This window comes from Somniosus microcephalus, chromosome 2 (assembly GCF_052327205.1).
Source record: "Somniosus microcephalus isolate GS21.2 chromosome 2, FLI_Smic_1.0, whole genome shotgun sequence".
NCBI classification, from domain to species: domain Eukaryota; kingdom Metazoa; phylum Chordata; class Chondrichthyes; order Squaliformes; family Somniosidae; genus Somniosus; species Somniosus microcephalus.
The window spans coordinates 68,114,113-68,135,995 of NC_140988.1; the positions used below are offsets into that span (position 1 = coordinate 68,114,113).

The 21,883-nt window shown below is 51.9% G+C and overlaps 1 protein-coding gene across 1 annotated transcript in view; it reads left to right on the forward strand.

Moving 5' to 3' along the window:
- Window positions 1–21,883, forward strand: part of LOC147122751 (bile acid-sensitive ion channel-like) — a 452,148-nt gene that overhangs the window by 334,425 nt on the left and 95,840 nt on the right. The gene's annotated exons all lie outside the window — the stretch shown is intronic.

Genomic DNA, 21,883 nt, shown 5'->3' on the forward strand with positions numbered 1-21,883 from the left:
TCTGTGCACTGCTCTCCTCTGTCCACTGCTCTCCTCTGACCAAAGCTGTCCTCTGTCCAGTGCTCTCCTCTGTCCAATGCTCTCCACTGTCCATTGCTCTCCTCTGTCCAATGCTCTCCCCTGTCCAATGATCTACTCTGTCCAATGCTCTCCTCGGTCCAATGCACTTCTCTGTCCAGTGCTATCCTCTGTCTGCTGCTCTCCTCTGTCCACTGCTCTCTTCTGTCCACTGCTCTCCTCTGTCCAATGCTCTCCTCTGTCCATTGCCCTCCTCTGTCCAATCCTCTCCTCTGTCCAATGCTCTCCTCTGTCCAATGCTCTCCTCTGTCCAGTGTTCTGCTCTATCCAGTGTTCTCCTCTGTACAATGCTCTCCTCTGTCCAGTGTTCTCCATGGACAATGCCCTCCTCTGTCCAACGCTCTCCATTGTCCATTGCTCTCCTCTGTTCAATGCTCTCCTCTGCCCATTGCTCTCCTCTGTCCAGTGCTCTCCTCTGTCCAAAGCTCTCCTCTGTCCAAAGCTCTCCTCTCTCCAATGCTCTCCTCTGTCCATTGCTCTCCTCTGCCCATGCTCTCCTCTGTCCAGTGCTCTCTGTCCAATGCTCTCCTCTGTCCAATGCTTTCCGCTGTCCAATGCTCTCCTCTGTCCAATGCAATCCCCTGTCCACTGCTTTCCTCTATCCAATGCTTTGCTCTATCCAATGCTCTCCTCTGTCCAATGATCTCCGCTATCCAATGCTCTCCTCTGTCCAATGCTCTCCGCTGTCCACTGCTCTCCTCTGTCCAATGTTCTCCGCTGTCCAATGCTCTCCTCTGTCCACTGCTCTCCTCTGTCCACTGCTCTCCTCTGTGCAATGCTCTCCTCTGTCCGCTGCTCTCCTCTGACCATTTCTCTCCTCTGTCCAGAGCTCTCCTCTGTCCAATGCTCTCCTCTGTCCAATGCTCTCCTCTGTCCAATGCTCTCATCTGTGCATTTCTCTCCTCTGTCCACTGCTCTCCTCTGACCACTGCTGTCCTCTGTCAAATGCTCTCCTTTATCCAGTGCTCTCCTCTCACCAATGCTCTCCTCTGTCCAATGCTCTCCTCTGTCCAATACTCTCCTCTGTCCAATGCTCTCCTCTGTCCACTGCTCTCCTCTGTCCACTGCTCTCCTCTGTCCACTGCTCTCCTCTGTGCAATGCTCTCCTCTGTCCAATGCTCCCCTCTGTCCAATGCTCTCCTCTGTCCAATGCTCTCATCTGTCCAATGCTCTCCTCTGTCCGCTGCTCTCCTCTGTGCAATGCTCTCCTCTGTCCACTGCTCTCCTCGGACCATTGCTCTCCTCTGGCCATTGCTCTCCTCTGTCCACTGCTCTCCTCTGTCCACTGCTCTCCTCTGTCCCATGCTCTCCTCTGTCCCATGCTCTCCTCTGTCCATTGCTTTTCTCTGTCCACTGCTCTCCTCTGTCCTTTGCTCGTCTCTGTCCATTGATTTCCTCTGTCTACGAATCTCCTCTGACCACTGCTCTGCTCTGTCCATTGCTCTCCTCTGTCCACTGCTCTTATCTACCATTGCTCTCCTCTGTCCAATGATCTGCTCTGTCCAATGCTCTCCTCTGTCCAATGCTCTCCTCTGTCTACTAATATCCTCTGACCACTGCTCTGCTCTGTCCATTGCTCTCCTCTGTCCACTGCTCTCCTCTGACCAATGCTCTCCTCTGTCCAATGTTCTCCTCTGTCCAATGCTCTCCTCTGTCCAATGCTCTACTCTGTCCCATGCTCTCCTCTGTCCATTGCTCTCCTCTGTCCATTGCTCTCCTCTGTCTAATGCTCTCCTCTGTCCAATGCTCTCCTCTATCCAATGCTCTCCTCTGTCCATTGCACCCCTCTGTCTAATGCTCCCGTCTGTCCAATGCTCCCCTCTGACCAATGCTCTCCTCTGTCCAGCGCTCTCCTCTGTCCAATGCTCTCCTCTGTCCAGTGTTCTCCTCTGTCATATGCTCTCCTCTGTCCAATGCTCTCCTCAGTCCAGTGTTCTCCTCTGTCCAACGCTCTCCTCTGTCCAAAGTTCTCCTCTGTCCAATGCTCTCCTCTGTCTTGTGCTATCCTCTGTCCAATGCTCTCCTCTGTCCATTGCTCTCCTATGTCTAATGCTCTCCTCTGTCCAATGCTCTCCTATGTCCATTGCTTTCCTCTGTCCACTGCTCTACTCTGGCCACTGCTCTACTCTGTCCAATGCTCTCATCTGTCCAATGCTCTCCTCTGTCCACTGCTGTCCTCTGTCCACTGCTCTCCTCTGTCCTTTGCTCGTCTCTGTCCATTGATTTCCTCTGTCTACGAATCTCCTCTGACCACTGCTCTGCTCTGTCCATTGATCTCCTCTGTCCAGCGCTCTCCTCTGTCCAATGCTCTCCTCTGTCCAGTGTTCTCCTCTGTCATATGCTCTCCTCTGTCCAATGCTCTCCTCTGTCCAGTGTTCTCCTCTGTCCAACGCTCTCCTCTGTCCAAAGTTCTCCTCTGTCCAATGCTCTCCTCTGTCTAGTGCTATCCTCTGTCCAATGCTCTCCTCTGTCCATTGCTCTCCTATGTCTAATGCTCTCCTCTGTCCAATGCTCTCCTATGTCCATTGCTTTCCTCTGTCCACTGCTCTACTCTGGCCACTGCTCTACTCTGTCCAATGCTCTCATCTGTCCAATGCTCTCCTCTGTCCACTGCTGTCCTCTGTCCACTGCTCTCCTCTGTCCTTTGCTCGTCTCTGTCCATTGATTTCCTCTGTCTACGAATCTCCTCTGACCACTGCTCTGCTCTGTCCATTGCTCTCCTCTGTCCACTGCTCTCCTCTGTCCAATGCTCTCCTCTGTCCAATGCTCTCCTCTGTCCAATGTTCTGCTCTGTCCAATGTTCTGCTCTGTCCAATGCTCTTCTCTGTCTAGTGCTCTCCTCTGTCCAATGCTCTCCTCTGTCCATTGCTCTCCTCGGTCTAATGCTCTCCTCTGTCCAATGCTCTCCTCTGTCCAATGCTCTCCTCTGTCCATTGCTTTCCTCTGTCCACTGCTCCCCTCTGACCAAAGCTCTCCTCTGTCCATTGCTCTCCTCTGTCCACTGCTCTCCTCTGTCCACTGCTCTCCTCTGTCCAATACTCTCCTCTGTCCATTGCTGTCCTCTGTCCAATGCTCTCCTCTGTCCAATGATCTACTTTGTCCAATGCTCGTCTCGGTCCAATGCACTTCTCTGTCCCATGCTCTCCTCTGTCCACTGCTCTCCGCTGTCCACTGCTCCCCTCTGTCCAATCCACTCCTCTGTCCAATGCTCTCCTCTGTCCATTGCACCCCTCTGTCCAGTGTTCTCCTCTGTCCAATGCTCTCCTCTGTCCAGTGCTCGCCTCTGTCCAATGCTCTACTCTGTCCCATGCTCTCCTCTATCCATTGCTCTCCTCTGTCTAATGCTCTCCTCTGTCCACTGCTCTCCTCTGTCCAATGCTCTCCTCTGTCCACTGCTCTCCTCTGACCAAAGCTCTCCTCTGTCCATTACTCTCCTCTGTCCACTACTCTCCTCTGACCACTGCTCTCCTCTGACCAATACTCTCCTCTGTCCATTGCTGGCCTCTGTCCAATGCTCTCCTCTGTCCAATGCTCTCCCCTGTTCAATGCTCTCCCCTGTCCAATGCTCTACTCTGTCCAATGCTGTCCTCGGTCCAATGTTCTTCTCTGTCCAATGCTCTCCTCTGTCCAATGCTCTCCTCTGTCCAATGCTCTCCTCTGTCCATTGCTTTCCTCTGTCCACTGCTCTCCTCTGTCCAATGCTCTCCTCTGTCCAATGCACTCCTCTGTCCAATGCTCTCCTCTGATCAAAGCTCTCCTCTGTCCATTACTCTCCTCTGTCCACTCCTCCCTCTGACCACTGCTCTCCTCTGTCCAATGCTCTACTCTGTCCAATGCTGTCCTCGGCTCAATGCATTTCTCTGTCCAATGCTCTCCTCTGTCCACTGCTCTCCTCTGTCCACTGCTCTCCTCTGTCCAATGCCCTCCTTTTTCCATTGCACCCCTCTGTCCAATGCTCCCCTCTGTCCAAAGCTCTCCACTGTCCAATGCTCTCCTCTGACCAAAGCTCTCCTCTGTCCACTGTTCTCCTCTGACCACTGCTCTCCTCTGTCCAATACTCTCCTCTGTCCATTGCTGTCCTCTGTCCAATGCTCTCCTCTGTCCAATGCTCTCCTCTGTCCACTGCTCTCCTCTGACCAAAGCTTTCCTCTGTCCATTGCTCTCCTCTGTCCACTGCTCTCCTCTGTCCAATCCTCTCCTCTGTGCAATGCTCTCCTCTGTCCAATGCTCTCCTCTGTGCAATGCTCTCCTCTGTCCGCTGCTCTCCTCTAACCATTTCTCTCCTCTGTCCATTGCTCTCCTCTGTCCACTGCTCTCCTCTGTCCAATGCTGTCCTCTGTCCAATGCTCTCCTCTATCCAATGCTCTCCTCTGTCCAATGCTCTCCTATGTCCACTGCTCTCCTCTGTCCACTGCTCTCATCTGTCGAATGCTCTCCTCTGTCCATTGCTCTCCTCTGTCCAATGCTCTCCTCTGTCCATTGCTCTCCTCTGTCCATTGCTCTCCTCGGTCCAATGCTCTCCTCTGGCCTCTGCTCTCCTCTGTCCAATGCTCTCCCCTGTCCAATGCTCTCCTCTGTCCATTGCTCTCCTCTGTCCATTGCTCTCCTCGGTCCAATGCTCTCCTCTGGCCTTTGCTCTCCTCTGTCCAATGCTCTCCTCTGTCCTGTGCTCTCCTCTGTCCAGTGCTCTCCTCTGTCCGCTGGTCTCCTCTGTCCACTGCTCTCCTCTGTCCAATGCTCTCCTCTGTCCAATGCTCTCCTCTGTCCAATGCTCCTCTCTGTCCATTGCTCTCCTCTGTCCAATGCTCTGCTCTGTCCAATGTTCTCCTCTGTCCAATGCTCTCCTCTGCCTACTAATCTCCTCTGACCACTGCTCTGCTCTCTCCATTGCTCTCCTCTTTCCAATGTTCTCCTCGGACATTTGTTCTCCTCTGACCAAAGCTCTCCTCTGTCCACTGCTTTCCTATGTCCACTGCTCTCCTCTGTCGAATGCTCTCCTCTGTCCAGTGCTCTCCTCTGTCCAATGCTCTCCTCTGTCCAATGCTCTCCTCTGTCCACTGATCTCCTCTGTCCACTGCTCTCCTCTGTGCAATGCTCTCCTCTGTCCAATGCTCCCCTCTGTCCAATGCTCTCCTCTGTCCAAAGCTCTCCCCTGTCCAATGCTCTCCTCTGTCCAATGCTCTCCCCTGTCCACTGCTCTCCTCTGTCCAATGCTCCTCTCTGTCCAGTGCTCTCCTCTGTCCGCTGCTCTCCTCTCTCCTCTGCTCTCCTCTGTCCAATGCTCTCCTCTGTCCAAAGCTCTCCTCTGTCCACTGCTCTCCTCTGTCCACTGCTCTCCTCTGTCCACTGCTCTCCTCTGTGCAATGCTCTCCTCTGTCCAATGCTCTCCTCTGTCCAAAGCTCTCCTCTGTCCACTGCTCTCCTCTGTCCACTGCTCTCCTCTGTCCAATGCTCTCCTCTGTCCAATGCTCTCCTCTGTCCAAAGCTCTCCTCTGTCCACTGCTCTCCTCTGTCCACTGCTCTCCTCTGTCCAGTGCTCTCATCTGTCCATTTCTCTCCTCTGTCCACTGTTCTCCTCTGACCACTGCTCTCCTCTGTCCAATGCTCCCATCTGTCCAATGCTCCCCTCTGTCCAATGCTCACCTCTGTCCAGTGTTCCCCTCTGTCCAATGCTCTCCTCCATCCAATGCTCTCCTCTGTCCAATGCTCTCCTCTGTCCAGTGTTCTCCTGTGTCCAACTCTCTCCTCTGTCCATTGTTCTCCTCTGTCCAATGCTCTCCTCTGTCCAGTGCTCTCCTCTGTCCAATGCTATACTCTGTCCCATGCTCTCCTCTGTCCATTGCTCTCCTCTGTCTAATGCTCTCCTCTGTCGAATGCTCTCCTCTATCCAATGCTCTCCTCTGTCCAATGCTCTCCTCTGTCCATTGCTTTCCTCTGTCCATTGGTCTCCTCTGTCCAATGCTCTCCTCTGTCCAATGCTCTCCTCTGTCTACTGCTCTCCTCTGACCAAAGCTCTCCTCTGTCCAATCCTCTCCTCTGTCCAATGCTCTCCTCTGTCCATTGCACCACTCTGTCCAATGCTCCCCTCTGTCCAATGCTCCCCTCTGTCCAATGCTCCCCTCTGTCCAATGCTGTCCTCTGTCCATTGCTGTTCTCTGTCCAATGCTCTCCTCTGTCCAATTCTCTCCTCTGTCCAATGCTCTCCTCTGTCCAGTGTTCTCCTCTGTCCAATGCTCTCCTCTGTCAAATTCTCTCCTCTGTCCAGTGTTCTCCTCTGTCCAACGCTCTGCTCTGTCCAACGCTCTCCTCTGTCCATTGCTCTCCTCTGTCAACTGCTCTCATCTGTTCAATGCTGTCCTTTGTCCATTGCTCTCCTCTTTCCAATGCTCTCCGCTGTTCAATGCTGTCCTCTGTCCACTGCTCTCCTCTGTCCACTGCTCTCCTCTGTCCACTGCTCTCCTCCGTCCACTGCTCTCCTCTGGCCAATGCTCTGCTCTATCCAATGCTCTCCCCTGTCCAATGCTCCCCTCTGTCCAATGCTCTCCTCTGTCCAATGTTCTCCTCTGCCCAATGATCTCCTCTGTCCAATGCTCCTCTCTGTCCAATGCTCTCCTCTGTCCAATGCTCCCCTCTCTCCAATGCTCTCCTCTGTCCAATGTTCTCCTCTGCCCAATGATCTCCTCTGTCCAATGCTCCTCTTTGTCCATTGCTCTCCTCTTTCCAATGCTCTCCGCTGTTCAATGCTGTGCTCTGTCCACTGCTCTCCTCTATCCAATGCTCCCCTCTGTCCAATGCTCCCCGCTATCCAATGCTCTCCTCTGTCCAATGCTCTCCCCTGTCCACTGCTCTCCTCTGTCCAATGCTCCTATCTGTCCAGTGCTCTCCTCTGTCCACAGCTCTCCTCTGTCCTCTGCTCTCCTCTGTCCAATGCTCTCCTCTGTCCAACGCTCTCCTCTGTCCACTGCTCTCCTCTGTCCACTGCTCTCCTCTGTGCAATGCTCTCCTCTGTCCACTGCTCTCCTCTGACCATTGCACTCCTCTGTCCAATGCTCTCCTCTGTCCAATGTTCTCCTCTGTCCAACGCTCTCCTCTGTCCAGTGCTCTCCTCTGTCCAGTGCTCACCTCTGTCCAACGCTCTCCTCTGTCCAACGCTCTCCTCTGTCCATTGCTCTCATCTGTCCATTGCTCTCCTCTGTCCAGTGCTCTCCTCTGTCCAATGCTCTCCGCTGTCCAATGCTCTCCACAGTCCAGTGATCTCCCCTGTCCGCTGCTCTCCTCTGTCCAATGCTCTCCTCTGTCCAATGCTCTCATCTGTCCATTTCTCTCCTCTGTCCACTGTTCTCCTCTGACCACTGCTCTCCTCTGTCCAATGCTCCGCACTGTCCAATGCTCCCCTCTGTCCAATGCTCACCTCTGTCCAACTCTCTCCTCTGTCCATTGTTCTCCTCTGTCCAATGCTCTCCTCTGTCCAGTGCTCTCCTCTGTCCAATGCTCTACTCTGTCCCATTGCTCTCCTCTGTCCATTGCTCTCCTCTGTCTAATGCTCTCCTCTGTCCAATGCTCTCCTCTGTCCAATGCTCTCCTCTGTCCATTGCTTTCCTCTGTCCACTGGTCTCCTCTGTCCACTGGTCTCCTCTGTCCAATGCTCTCCTCTGTCCAATCATCTCCTCTGTCCAACTCTCTCCTCTGTCCATTGTTCTCCTCTGTCCAATGCTCTCCTCTGTCCATTGCTCTCCTCTGTCCAATGCTCTCCTCTGTCCATTGCTCTCCTCTGTCCAATGCTTTCCTCTGTCCAATGCTCCCCTCTGTCCAATGCTCCCCTCTGTCCAATGCTGTCCTCTGTCCATTGCTGTCCTCTGTCCAATGCTCTCCTCTGTCCAATGCTCTCCCCGTCCAATGCTCTACTCTGTCCAATGCTTTCCTCAGTCCAATGCACTTCTCTGTCCAATGCCCTCCTCTGTCCAATGCTCTCCTCTGTCCACTGCTCTCTTCTGTCCAATGCTCTCCTGTTTCCAATCCTCTCCTCTGTCCAATGCTCTGCTTTGTCCATTGCACCCCTCTGTCCAATGCTCCCCTCTGCCCAATGCTCACTTCTGTCCAGTGCTCTCCTCTGTCCTGTGCTCTCCTCTGTCCTGTGCCCTCCTCTGTCCAATTCTCTCCTCTGTCCAATGCTCTCCTCTGTCCAGTGTTCTCCTCTGTCCAATGCTCCCCTCTGTCAAATTCTCTCCTCTGTCCAGTGTTCTCCTCTGTCCAACGCTCTCCTCTGTCCAACGCTCTTCTCTGTCCATTGCTCTCCTCTGTCCATTGCTCTCCTCTGTCAACTGCTCTCATCTGTTCAATGCTGTCCTTTGTCCATTGCTCTCCTCTTTCCTGTGCTCTCCACTGTCCAAAGCTCTCCTGTGTCCAATGCTCTTCTCTGTCCAATGCTCTGCTCTGTCCAGTGCTCTCCTCTGTCCAATGCTCTCCGCTGTTCAATGCTGTCCTCTGTCCACTGCTCTCCTCTGTCTACTGCTCTCCTCTGTCCACTGCTCTCCTCTGTCCACTGCTCTGCTCTGTCCAATGCTCTCCTCTGTCCAATGCTCTCCTCTGTCCACTGCTCTCCTCTGTCCAATCCTCTCCTCTGTCCAGTGTTCACCTCTGTCCAACGCTCTCCTCTGTCCAACGCTCTCCTCTGTCCAATGCTCTCCTCTGTCCAATCCTCTCCTCTGTCCAATGCTCCCCTCTGTCCAATGCTCCCCTCTGTCCAATGCTCTCCTCTGTCCAATGCTCTCCTCTGTCCAATGCTCTCCTCTGTCCAATGCTCCCCTCTGCCCAATGCCCTCCTCTGTCCAATGCTCTCCTCTGTCCAGTGCTCTCCTCTGTCCAACGCTCTCCTCTGTCCAATGCTCTCCTCTGTCCTCTGCTCTCCTCTGTCCATTGCTCTCCTCTGTCCAATGCTCTCCTCTGTCCAATGCTCTCCTCTGTCCAATGCTTTCCTCTGTCCAATGCTCTCCTCTGTCCAATGCTCTCATCTGTCCATTTCTCTCCTCTGTCCACTGTTCTCCTCTGACCAATGCTCTCCTCTGTCCAATGCCCCCCCCTGTCCAATGCTCCCCTCTGTCCAATGCTCTCCTCTGTACAATGCTCTCCTCTGTACAATGCTCTCCTGTGTCCAATGCTCTCCTCTGTCCAATGCTCTCCTCTGTCCAATGCTCTCCTCTGTCCAATGCTCTCCTCTGTCCAGTGTTCTCCTCTGTCCAGTGTTCTCCTCTGTCCAGTGTTCTCCTCTGTCCAGTGTTCTCCTCTGTCCAATGCTCTCCTCTGTCCAGCGTTCTCCTCTGTCCAACGCTCTCCTCTGTCCAATGCTCTCCTCTGTCCATTGCTCTCCTCTGTCCAATGCTCTCCTCTGTCCATTGCACCCCTCTGTCGACTGCTCCCCTCTGTACAATGCTCCCCTCTGTCCATTGCTCTCCTCTGTCCAATGCTCTCCTCTGACCAAAGCTCTCCACTGTCCACTGCTCTCCTCTGTCCATTGCTCTCCTCTGTCCAATGCTTTCCACTGTCCACTGCTCTCCTCTGTCCATTGCTCTCCTCTGTCCAACGCTCTCCTCTGTCCAAAGCTCTCCTCTGTCCAGTGCTCTCCTCTGTCCATTGCTCTCCTCTGTCCAGTGCTCTCCTCTGTCCAACGCTCTCCTCTGTCCAATGCTCTCCTCTGTCCAATGCTCTCCTCTGTCTAATGCTCTCATCTGTCCAGTGTTCTCCTCTGTCCAATGCTCTCCTCTGTCCAATGCTCTCCTCTCTCCAGTGTTCTCCTCTGTCCAATGCTCTCCTCTGTCCAATGCTCTCCTCTCTCCAGTCTTCTCCTCTGTCCAATGCTCTCTTCTGTCCAATGCTCTTCTCTGCCCAGTGTTCTCCTCTATGCAACTCTCTCCTCTGTCCACTGTTCTCCTCTGTCCAATGCTCTCCTCTGTCCAGTGCTCTCCTCTGTCCAATGCTCTACTCTGTCCCATGCTCTCCTCTGTCCAATGCTCTCCTCTGTCCAATGCTCTCCTCTGACCAAAGCTCTTCTCTGTCCAATCCTCTCCTCTGTCCAATGCTGTCCTCTGTCCATTGCTGTCCTCTGTCCAATGCTCTCCTCTGTCCAATGCTTTCGCCGTCCAATGCTCCACTCTGTCCCATGCTCTCCTCTGTCCATTGCGCTCCTCTGTCTAATGCTCTCCTCTGTTGAATGCTCTCCTCTGTCCAATGCTCTCCTCTGTTGAATGCTCTCCTCTGTCCACTGCTCTCCTCTGTCCAATGCTCTCCTCTTTCCAATCCTCTCCTCTGTCCAATACTCCCCTCTGTCCAATGCTCCCCTCTGCCCAATGCTCTCCTCTGTCCAGTGCTCTGCTCTGTCCTGTGCTCTCCTCTGTCCAGTGTTCTCCTCTGTCCAATGCTCTCCTCTGTCCACTGCTCTCTTCTGTCCAATGCTCTCCTGTTTCCAATCCTCTCCTCTGTCCAATGCTCTGCTTTGTCCATTGCACCCCTCTGTCCAATGCTCCCCTCTGCCCAATGCTCCCCTCTGTCCAGTGCTCTCCTCTGTCCTGTGCTCTCCTCTGTCCTGTGCCCTCCTCTGTCCAATTCTCTCCTCTGTCCAATGCTCTCCTCTGTCCAGTGTTCTCCTCTGTCCAATGCTCCCCTCTGTCAAATTCTCTCCTCTGTCCAGTGTTCTCCTCTGTCCAACGCTCTCCTCTGTCCAACGCTCTTCTCTGTCCATTGCTCTCCTCTGTCCATTGCTCTCCTCTGTCAACTGCTCTCATCTGTTCAATGCTGTCCTTTGTCCATTGCTCTCCTCTTTCCAGTGCTCTCCACTGTCCAAAGCTCTCCTGTGTCCAATGCTCTTCTCTGTCCAATGCTCTGCTCTGTCCAGTGCTCTCCTCTGTCCAATGCTCTCCGCTGTTCAATGCTGTCCTCTGTCCACTGCTCTCCTCTGTCTACTGCTCTCCTCTGTCCACTGCTCTCCTCTGTCCACTGCTCTGCTCTGTCCAATGCTCTCCTCTGTCCAATGCTCTCCTCTGTCCACTGCTCTCCTCTGTCCAATCCTCTCCTCTGTCCAGTGTTCTCCTCTGTCCAACGCTCTCCTCGGTCCAACGCTCTCCTCTGTCCAATGCTCTCCTCTGTCCAATGCTCTCCTCTGTCCAATGCTCTCCTCTGTCCAATGCTCTCCTCTGTCCAATGCTCTCCTCTGTCCAATGCTCCCCTCTGCCCAATGCCCTCCTCTGTCCAATGCTCTCCTCTGTCCAGTGCTCTCCTCTGTCCAACGCTCTCCTCTGTCCAATGCTCTCCTCTGTCCTCTGCTCTCCTCTGTCCATTGCTCTCCTCTGTCCAATGCTCTCCTCTGTCCAATGCTCTCCTCTGTCCAATGCTTTCCTCTGTCCAATGCTCTCCTCTGTCCAATGCTCTCATCTGTCCATTTCTCTCCTCTGTCCACTGTTCTCCTCTGACCAATGCTCTCCTCTGTCCAATGCTCCCCTCTGTCCAATGCTCCCCTCTGTCCAATGCTCTCCTCTGTACAATGCTCTCCTCTGTACAATGCTCTCCTGTGTCCAATGCTCTCCTCTGTCCAATGCTCTCCTCTGTCCAATGCTCTCCTCTGTCCAATGCTCTCCTCTGTCCAGTGTTCTCCTCTGTCCAGTGTTCTCCTCTGTCCAGTGTTCTCCTCTGTCCAGTGTTCTCCTCTGTCCAATGCTCTCCTCTGTCCAGCGTTCTCCTCTGTCCAACGCTCTCCTCTGTCCAATGCTCTCCTCTGTCCATTGCTCTCCTCTGTCCAATGCTCTCCTCTGTCCATTGCACCCCTCTGTTGACTGCTCCCCTCTGTACAATGCTCCCCTCTGTCCATTGCTCTCCTCTGTCCAATGCTCTCCTCTGACCAAAGCTCTCCACTGTCCACTGCTCTCCTCTGTCCATTGCTCTCCTCTGTCCAATGCTTTCCACTGTCCACTGCTCTCCTCTGTCCATTGCTCTCCTCTGTCCAACGCTCTCCCCTGTCCAAAGCTCTCCTCTGTCCAGTGCTCTCCTCTGTCCATTGCTCTCCTCTGTCCAGTGCTCTCCTCTGTCCAACGCTCTCCTCTGTCCAATGCTCTCCTCTGTCCAATGCTCTCCTCTGTCTAATGCTCTCCTCTGTCTAATGCTCTCATCTGTCCAGTGTTCTCCTCTGTCCAATGCTCTCCTCTGTCCAATGCTCTCCTCTCTCCAGTGTTCTCCTCTGTCCAATGCTCTCCTCTGTCCAATGCTCTCCTCTCTCCAGTCTTCTCCTCTGTCCAATGCTCTCTTCTGTCCAATGCTCTTCTCTGCCCAGTGTTCTCCTCTATGCAACTCTCTCCTCTGTCCATTGTTCTCCTCTGTCCAATGCTCTCCTCTGTCCAGTGCTCTCCTCTGTCCAATGCTCTACTCTGTCCCATGCTCTCCTCTGTCCAATGCTCTCCTCTGTCCAATGCTCTCCTCTGACCAAAGCTCTTCTCTGTCCAATCCTCTCCTCTGTCCAATGCTGTCCTCTGTCCATTGCTGTCCTCTGTCCAATGCTCTCCTCTGTCCAATGCTTTCGCCGTCCAATGCTCTACTCTGTCCCATGCTCTCCTCTGTCCATTGCGCTCCTCTGTCTAATGCTCTCCTCTGTTGAATGCTCTCCTCTGTCCAATGCTCTCCTCTGTTGAATGCTCTCCTCTGTCCACTGCTCTCCTCTGTCCAATGCTCTCCTCTTTCCAATCCTCTCCTCTGTCCAATACTCCCCTCTGTCCAATGCTCCCCTCTGCCCAATGCTCTCCTCTGTCCAGTGCTCTGCTCTGTCCTGTGCTCTCCTCTGTCCAGTGTTCTCCTCTGTCCAATGCTCTCCTCTGTCCAATGCTCTCCTCTGTCCAGTGTTCTCCTCTGTCCAGTGTTCTCCTCTGTCCAACGCTCTCCTCTGTCCCATGCTCTCCTCTGTCCATTGCTCTCCTCTGTCTAATGCTCTCCTCTGTCCACTGCTCTCCTCTTTCCAGTGCTCTCCACTGTCCAAAGCTTTCCTCTGTCCAATGCTCTTCTCTGTCCAATGCTCTGCTCTGTCCAGTGCGCTCCTCTGTCCAATGCTCTACGCTGTTCAATGCTGTCCTCTGTCCACTGCTCTCCTCTGTCCACTGCTCTCCTCTGTCCACTGCTGTCCTCCGTCCACTGCTCTCTGTCCAATGCTCTCCTCTGTCCACTGCTCTCCTCTGTCCAATGCTCTGCTCTGTCCAATGCTCTCCTCTGTGCAATGCTCTGCTCTGTCCAATGCTCTCCGCTGTCCAATGCACTTCTCTGTCCAATGCTCTCCTCTGTCCAATGCTCTCCTTTGTCCATTGCACCCCTCTGTCCAGTGTTCTCCTCTGTCCAACGCTCTCCTCTGTCCATTGGTCTCCTCTGTCCATTGCTCTCCTCTGTTCAATGCTCTCCTCTGTCCATTGCTCTCCTCTGTCCACTGCTCTGCTCCAGCATTGCGGATTTTAGCTTCCCTTCTGAAATGCTCTATTCTTTCTTGCTGTGCGGACAACTCATCTGAAGGTTAAAAAAAAACTGTGAGAGGTAAATGAAAGAAAGGACAATATTTTTAGTACAGCAATCATTAAATTATGTTTCTACTCATAAGTGTTTGTGTGCGTTTGTGTGAGGGGGCACTTCATCTCAAATCTCCAACACACGCAAGTTAGCTTCTTTAGGCTTCTTTTCATGATATGTCATTCATTTGCAGTTCAGTATTGCCTCTGGAAGGAGCATTACTTTTAGAGGTAGCACTGTAAGTTAACAAAGGCAGGGTAGGGTGTATGGTTTTGCCCCCCTGCCTCCAGGAGCACGTCACTGCTGGAAAAGAAAACGGCTGCGGTAGGCAGAATCTGCGATTGGACCCAGCACTCTCAGCCCATTCTTATGAGACAGTAATGCAATTGTAATATTGGTGCGGCGATCTTGCACATGCACAGTATAAGGAGTGAATTTGAAATGCAAACCAACCAGACTATAAATGGGATATTAGACACAATGGCCTAGAAATTCAGTTAGGGGCGCCCAGCTCGCCTGGGCGCCGGAATTACCGCTGCACGCGGAGCCACTTGCGCCAGCGGGAAATTCAGTTTCAGCGCCCCAAGTTGAAGCCGGCTGCTAAACAAGGGTTTCGGCGCCCCGCTTGGGGTGCTGAAACTGAATATCGGCGTGTAAAGTGCCGCAGCGCCACCCGCTGCGGCAAGGCAGCCTGCGGTACTGCAGGCCTTCCTCTAATTCTTAAGGAGGAGGTGCCTGCAACAGCGCGATCCCCGCTCGCGAGTGCCGGCAAATGAGCCCAGCACCAAGGAGAAGTGCCGGGCTCTCTGGAAACAGCCGGCAATGCCGCGGGGGTGGGTGTAGGAGGCCGGGGAAGGAGGTGCGGGCAGGCGGCCGCCGAAAAAGCGGCCGGCCGCACCTCCACCTTAAATCGCTCCACTACCGGCACAGGTAGGCCCCGTGTACCGGTCGCTGTTTGCGGCCGGCGCGGGGGAGGCGGCAGCAACTAAATATGGCCAGCGGGGCGATAGCAGGGCGCTGCGCACACCGATGACGTCATCGGTGGCAGCGCAGCGCTAATGGCTAACCCCGCCATTAGTGCCCCGCTAAATATCGCGGTAGGCTTGCACAGTGGCGCAAAAGCCCTCTTTGGGCGCAAACTGGTGGCGCAGGCCACTGAATTTCTAGGCCAATGGCCCAGAATTTGCGTTCGCTGTTATTACCCCTTTGAAACTGACCGCAGCTTCAGGATTTAGCGCATACGCAGCCTAACGTGGAAATCCTGAAGTTGCTGTCAGTCATTCACTGCTCCGATGCAGTCTGCACTGTGCCACTATTGTTTTGCTCTCTAACATTTTTTAAATGTTAGAATAAAAGGAGCTTATTCTCTTCCTGGTTCCCGGTCTGTGAGAATTCTGCATTGTGATTGGCTGCTTAGACAGCTTGTTGACACCACAACAGCTTGGACTAGGAGTTGCCCATTATCTTACACTGATCTCAACTGAACGTCCGAAAAGCCAAACTTCTCGCCACAGAGATCACGAGATATTTGTGGGAAGCTTACTTCATGACCAGCGGTGAATGCCTTTGCTTCGCCGCTGACCGCAAATTACGAGCCAACAAAACTTGTCAGTTGAGGAAATCTGCTGATAGAGAAACTATAAGGATCAGTTTGTTAGCTCTGGCAGTTGTACTGGGGACTGCACCAAGAAATCTGTGAACTTTAACTCCTGTAATTGACACTGGTTTTCAAAAATTTATTGAAGCCATTCTTCAGATGAAACATTATGCTTCATTGCAAATGCCCTAAAGTGTTTGTTATTTTGTAACCAAGGAATTTCCTGTGTACTTTAGCAATTATTTACATAGCCTTGATGTCTCAGAGGTTGTTCAGCTACTGCTCATTATGATTAATCAAACATCCTGGTGAGCTGGATTTTTATTCCACTAAAGTATTATCTGCACCAGACAGTAAACACCCAATGAACAATGTAAATGATTTCTCTGGCTTAATCTGTGAAATACATGGCAACCAAGAAAGCTCCTTTGTTTTTTCTTGTCAGTTTACATTCACTAATGATTAGTTCTTACCAGGTTTGTAAATAATCATGCATCGTTTGCATTACTGTAATAGTTACCCTTTTGTGCAGATCAGATTGAAGTATTCCCCCTCCTCCCAGTCTCCATGAACATTAACTCATGCATTCTAATGCTGGTTTACTCATTAACATTTATTTTAATTATTATGATGATTAATGTGATTCAATCTTTTATTCCACGACTTCAATCTGATATGTTTTAAGCAAGCTAAAAGAATAAGTTAGGAATTGATATATTTTCCTCCTTTACAAATAATTATTAAAGTCCACCCATTTGTATCTGAATAGCACCTGTCCATCAAACCACTGGATGCATCTGAGTTTCCTTGCCCTTAACAATGTGGAGGGGGGCACCCACAAAACCATTGGATGCCATTACCCCCACTGGACATCTTGTATTCAGAGCCAGTGCTCTGAGGTTGTCTGGAGTGTGGCCCGACCCAACCCCTCTGACCCAAAGGCAGGAATACTACCACTAATCCAAAGTCTTGCTCCACGTAACCTAGTACTATATGTTAAATAAATAGCCACCTGAAACAATTTCCTCAGTGTTAAAAAGCACAAGGAGAATTGAGAGATAGTTAGCCTAAGCAAAAAGACTTATAAATTTAGGAATGCTTATCCTTTGTCAAAATAGGGCTCAGAAATGTTATATATTTTACTGTAGGACTGAGGAAAGAATTATTAGCTTTTTTATCAGTTTGATCATATTCCCTATTCCACATCACAGAAAGAACTGTTCTCACCAAGGAAAACTTTTTTTAGAATAAATGTGATATCATAACTGGGAGCTACTAAAGGGCTCCTGTTTTCCTGTGCCTGCTACGCCGACCAATAAAGAATAATTGTAGATCAGGGTAGATTTACTCTGGCTACAATGTGTGGGCAATGTTGTACTGCTGTAAGGAGGGATGATATATTAGCGGGTTCCTCTAATGAGGCCATATGGGTAGAACTTAAAAACAAAAAGGGGGCAAGCACTTTGCTGGGAGTGTACTATAGGCCCCCAAACAGTCAGGGGGAGATAGAGGAACAGATATGTAGGCAAATCTCAGAGAAGTGCGAAAATAATAGGGTAATAATAGTGGGGGATTTCAACTTCCCCAATATTAATTGGGATAGTCAGAGTGTGAAAGGCTTAGAGGGTGCAGAATTCTTAAAGTGCATCCAGGAGAGCTTTTTGAGCCAACATGTAGAAAGTCCTACAAGAGAGGGGGCGGTACTGGACCTAATTCTAGGGAATGTAGCTGGGCAAGTGGTGGAAGTGTCAGTAGGAGAGCATTTTGGCGACAGTGACCATAATTTGGTGAGATTTAAGGTGGTCATGGAAAAAGACAAAGACGGCCCGGAAATAAGGGTTCTAAATTGGGGGAATGCCGATTTTAATATGATAAGGCAGGATCTGGCCAACGTGGACTGGGAGCAGCTACTTATAGGAAAATCCACATCAAAGCAGTGGGAGACTTTCAGAAGGGAAATAGAGAGAGTACAATGCCAACATGTTCCCGTAAAGGTCAAGGGGGGGACCAACAAGCAAAGGGAACCTTGGATGACAAGGGATATACAAAAATGCATTAGGAAAAAAAAGGGGGGCTTTTGGCAGTTACAAAAGACTAAAGACGGAGGAAGCCCTAGAGGAGTATAAAAAGTGCAGGGGCATACTTAAAAAAGAAATTAGGAGAGCGAGGAGGGGCCATGAAATAACACTGGCGAGCAAAATAAAGGAAAATCCTAAGATGTTTTATAAGTATATTAAGGGCAAGAGGATAACCAGGGAAAGGGTAGGGCCCATTAGGGACCAAAGTGGCAATCTGTGTGTAGAGTCAGATGATGTAGGCGGGGTTTTAAATGAATGTTTTGCATCTGTGTTCACTATGGAGAAAGACGATGTAGACATAGAAATCGGACAAGGGGACTGTGATATACTTGAACATATTAGCATCGAGAGGGAGGAGGTACTAGCGGTTTTAGCAGGCCAAAAAGTGGATAAATCCCCAGGCCCGGACGAGATGTATCCCAGGCTGTTGTGTGAGGCAAAGGAGGAGATTGCAGGGGCTCTGACACAAATTTTCAGAACCTCTCTGGCCACAGGGGATGTACCAGAGGACTGGAGAACAGCTAATGTAGTACCATTATTCAAGAAGGGTAGCAGGGATAAACCAGGGAATTACAGGCCAGTGAGCCTAACATCTGTGGTAGGGAAATTATTGGAAAAAATTCTGAGGGACAAAATTAGTCTCCACTTGGAGAGGCAAGGATTAATCGGGGATAGTCAGCATGGCTTTGTCAAAGGTAAATCATGTCTGACCAATCTGATTGAATTTTTCGAGGGGGTAACTAGGTGTGTGGATGAGGGAAATGCTGTGGATGTGGTATACATGGACTTCAGTAAGGCTTTTGACAAAGTCCTGCATAGGAGACTGGTCACGAAGGTAAGAGCCCATGGGATCCAGGGTGCCTTGGCACGTTGGATCCTAAACTGGCTGAGTGGCAGGAGGCAGAGGGTGATGGTCGAAGGTTGCTTTTGTGACTGGAAGCCTGTGTGCAGTGGGGTACCTCAGGGATCGGTGCTGGGTCCCTTGCTGTTTGTGATCTACATAAATGATTTGGATGAGAATGTAAAAGGTATGATCAGTAAGTTCGCAGATGACACGAAAATTGGTGGGGTGGTAAATTGCGAGGAGGAAAGCCTCAGGCTACAGGACGATATAAACGGATTGGTCAGATGGGCGGAAAAGTGGCAAATGGAATTTAACCCTGAAAAGTGCGAGGTGATGCATTTTGGACGGACAGATAAGGCAAGGGAATACACAATGAGTGGTAGGACCCCAGGAAGTACAGAGGGTCAGAGGGACCTTGGTGTACATGTACATAGATCCCTGAAGGCAGCGGAACAGGTAGATAAGGTGGTTAAAAAGGCATATGGGATACTTGCCTTCATTAGCCGAGGCATAGAATATAAGAGCAGGGAGGTTATGATGGAGCTGTACAAAACGCTGGTAAGGCCACAGCTGGAGTAGTGTGTGCAGTTCTGGTCGCCTCACTATAGGAAGGATGTGATTGCTTTGGAGAGGGTGCAGAGAAGATTCACCAGGATGTTACCTGGGATGGAGCGCCTCAGCTATGAAGAAAGACTAAACAGGCTGGGGTTGTTTTCCTTGGAGCAAAGAAGGCTGAGGGGGGACCTGATTGAGGTGTACAAAATGATGAGGGGCATAGATAGGGTAGATAAAGAGGAACTTTTCCCCTTAGTAGGGGGGTCAATAACAAGGGGGCATAGATTCAAGGTAAGGGGCAGGAGGTTTAGAGGGGATTTGAGGAGGAACTTTTTCACCCAGAGGGTGGTTGGAGTCTGGAACTCACTGCCTGAAAGGGTGGTAGAGGCAGGAACCCTGACAACATTCAAGAAGCATTTGGATGAGCACTTGAAATGCCATTGCATACAAGGCTATGGACCAAATGCTGGAAAATGGGATTAGATTGGACAGGGCTTGATGGACGGCGCAGACACGATGGGCCGAAGGGCCTCTTTCTGTGCTGTTTAACTCTATGGCCTAGAAATTCAGTTTGGGCCTGCCAGCTCGCTTGCGCCCAGAAGTTACCGCTGCGCGCGGAGCCACTTGCGCCCGCCGGAACTTCAGTTTCAGCGCCCCACGTCGAAGCCGGCCGCTATTCAAGGGTTTCAGCGCCCCTGCTTGGGGCGCTGAAACTGAATATTGGCGCGCTAGGTGCCGCAGCGCCACCCGCTGCGGAGCGGCAGGCTGCGGTACTGCAGGCCTTCCTCCCTCTCTTAAGGGGGAGGTGCCTGCAACAGCGAGATCGCCGCTCGCTAGTGCCGGCAAATGAGCCCAGCACTACGGAGAAGTGTCGGGCTCCCGGAAAACAGCCGGGGAAGGAGGTGCGGGCAGGCGGCCGCCGAAAAAGCGGCCGGCCGCACATCCGCCTTAACTCACCCCACTAACGCTACAGTACGGCCCCGTTTTCTGATCGCTGTTTGCGGCCGCTGCGGAAGAGGCGGCCGCAACTCAATATGGCGGTCGGGCCGGTAGCGGGGCGGTAGTGGGGCACTGCGCACACCGATGACGTCATCGGTGGCGGCGCAGCGCTACTGGCTAACGCCGCCATTACCGCAGCGCTGAATATCGGCGAAAGCTCAGCAAGTGGTGCAAAAGCCCTCTTTGGGCGAAAACTGGGCGCAAAGCCTACTGAATTTCTAGCCCTATGACTCTAACTCTATGAATGTTGTGAACACAGCAGGGATGTTTCCTGGGAAAGATCTTTAGCACTTGGGAGTAAAACATCATCTGGTGGAGAGCAGAGAAGAAAATAGTGCAGGGAGAATCAATCGACTGTAATAGACCCGGCTGACATTCCTCTGTGTGCTTTACTCATACAATGTATCCTGTCCAAGTGCTAAACAGGAGAATTACCCCCCTGTCTTTGCTATTTCTAACAACATTGTGAAAATGTTCGAAAAGTTTATGATTTCAATAGAAATGATGGCCCATATTTTCCGATCGCTTACCTGAGGGCTCCCTGGGCCTCTCCAAACTCCAAGTGCGCAGGGCCCACGTATCCCCGAGGTGCATGTTATTCACAGTGTCCCTGGGATCACGTGGGCCATGGGGAGCCAACCAAAGAAGGGAATCTCCCTTCATACACTTGACAGGAAGACCTGTCAAATATATGAATGGAGATCACCCCAAAAACATCGTAAAACTTTAAATAATTTTTTTTTATCACATTTTTAAAATGACTTGAAATTACAATAAATTAAGGGGAAGAAATTGGGTGGAGCCGCAAATGGGGCGCCAATCTCGCCTGGGCGCCAGATTTTGCGCTGCGATCGCAGCAGCAGCGATCGCCGGAAATTCAGCTTGTGCGCCCCAAGAGGGACACGGGGCGAGGCTCGAGGCGCTCCGCGTCCCTCTTAGGGCGCTGAAACTGAATATCGCAGCGCAACGTGCCGCAGCGCCACACGCTGCGGCACGGCGCGCTGCGGTACTGCAGGCCTTCCTCCCATTCTTAAGGGGGAGGGGCCTGCACCAGCGCGATGAGCGATCGCGAGTGCCGGCAAAAGAGCCTGGCACGGAGGAGAAGTGCCGGGCTCTCGGAAAACAGCCGGCAGTGCCACGGGGGGAGAACTGGAGGCCGGGGGCGGAGGTGCTGGCAGGCGGCCGCCAGAAAAAACGGCCGCCCTGCACCTCCACCTTAATTTGCGCCACTGCCGCCAAAGGTAGGCCCCGTGAACCGGGCGCGATTAGCGAGCGGCGCTACAGAGGCGGTCGCTGCCAAATATCGTGATCGGGGCGGTAGCGGGGCGCTGAGCACACCGATTATGTCATCGGTGGCGGCGCAGCGCAACAGGCTAATGCTGCCATTAGCGCCCCAGCTAAATATCACGGGAGGCGTGGCCAGTGGCACTAAAGCCACTGAGTGCCCTCTTTAGGTGCTAACTGGTGGCCCCCTATGTATTTTTAAAAAAATTTAATTTTTTGAAAAAAATGATTAAAGTTTTTTTACAGGGCTAAAAATAAACGTCGCTTTTTTTAAAGTATTTTTAAATGATAAATCAGTGAAAAAAAAATGTTCAACTCTTTTCCTGGTAAAAGCTTTTATCAGGTGTAAGAATTGTAAGGGTTTTCTGCGGGCGCTAGGTCCCAAAAAGCAGAACTATCCGCCCGCAGAGGCCCTTCTCCAGGGTAGCCGGAGGATCTGTGAAGAGCATTCTTGACAGATCGGAAATGCCAGTTTTCAGCACTGTACCCACCCATAGGGATCGGAATATCTGGGCCCGTGACTCTTCCTCTAAATTATGTGTTGGTTTTGGCAAGGTAGGAACATCGCAAATGTAACACGAAAGGAGGGAGAGAAAATACAGTGGCCTAGAAATTGGGTTTTGGCTTAGCCAGGGCTTTAGCGCCGGAAGTTAGTGCTGGCGCTAAGTCCCCCTGCGCGCGCCAAAAATTCAGTAGCGCCGCGCCCAAACGGCTGCCGGCGCTACTGAAGGGTCTTAGCGCCTGGAAAAGGGCGCTAACTGCCGTTTAGCACCGCAATTCCGGCGCTGCGGCACCCGATGCGGTGCGGCAGGCTGGGGAAGTGCAGGCCTCCTCCTTCCGTTAAGGAGGAGCTGCCTGCACCCGGCCGCGGCCCGCGCAAATCTGTTTAAAAATGAGCCCGGCACCTCGGACAAGTGCCGG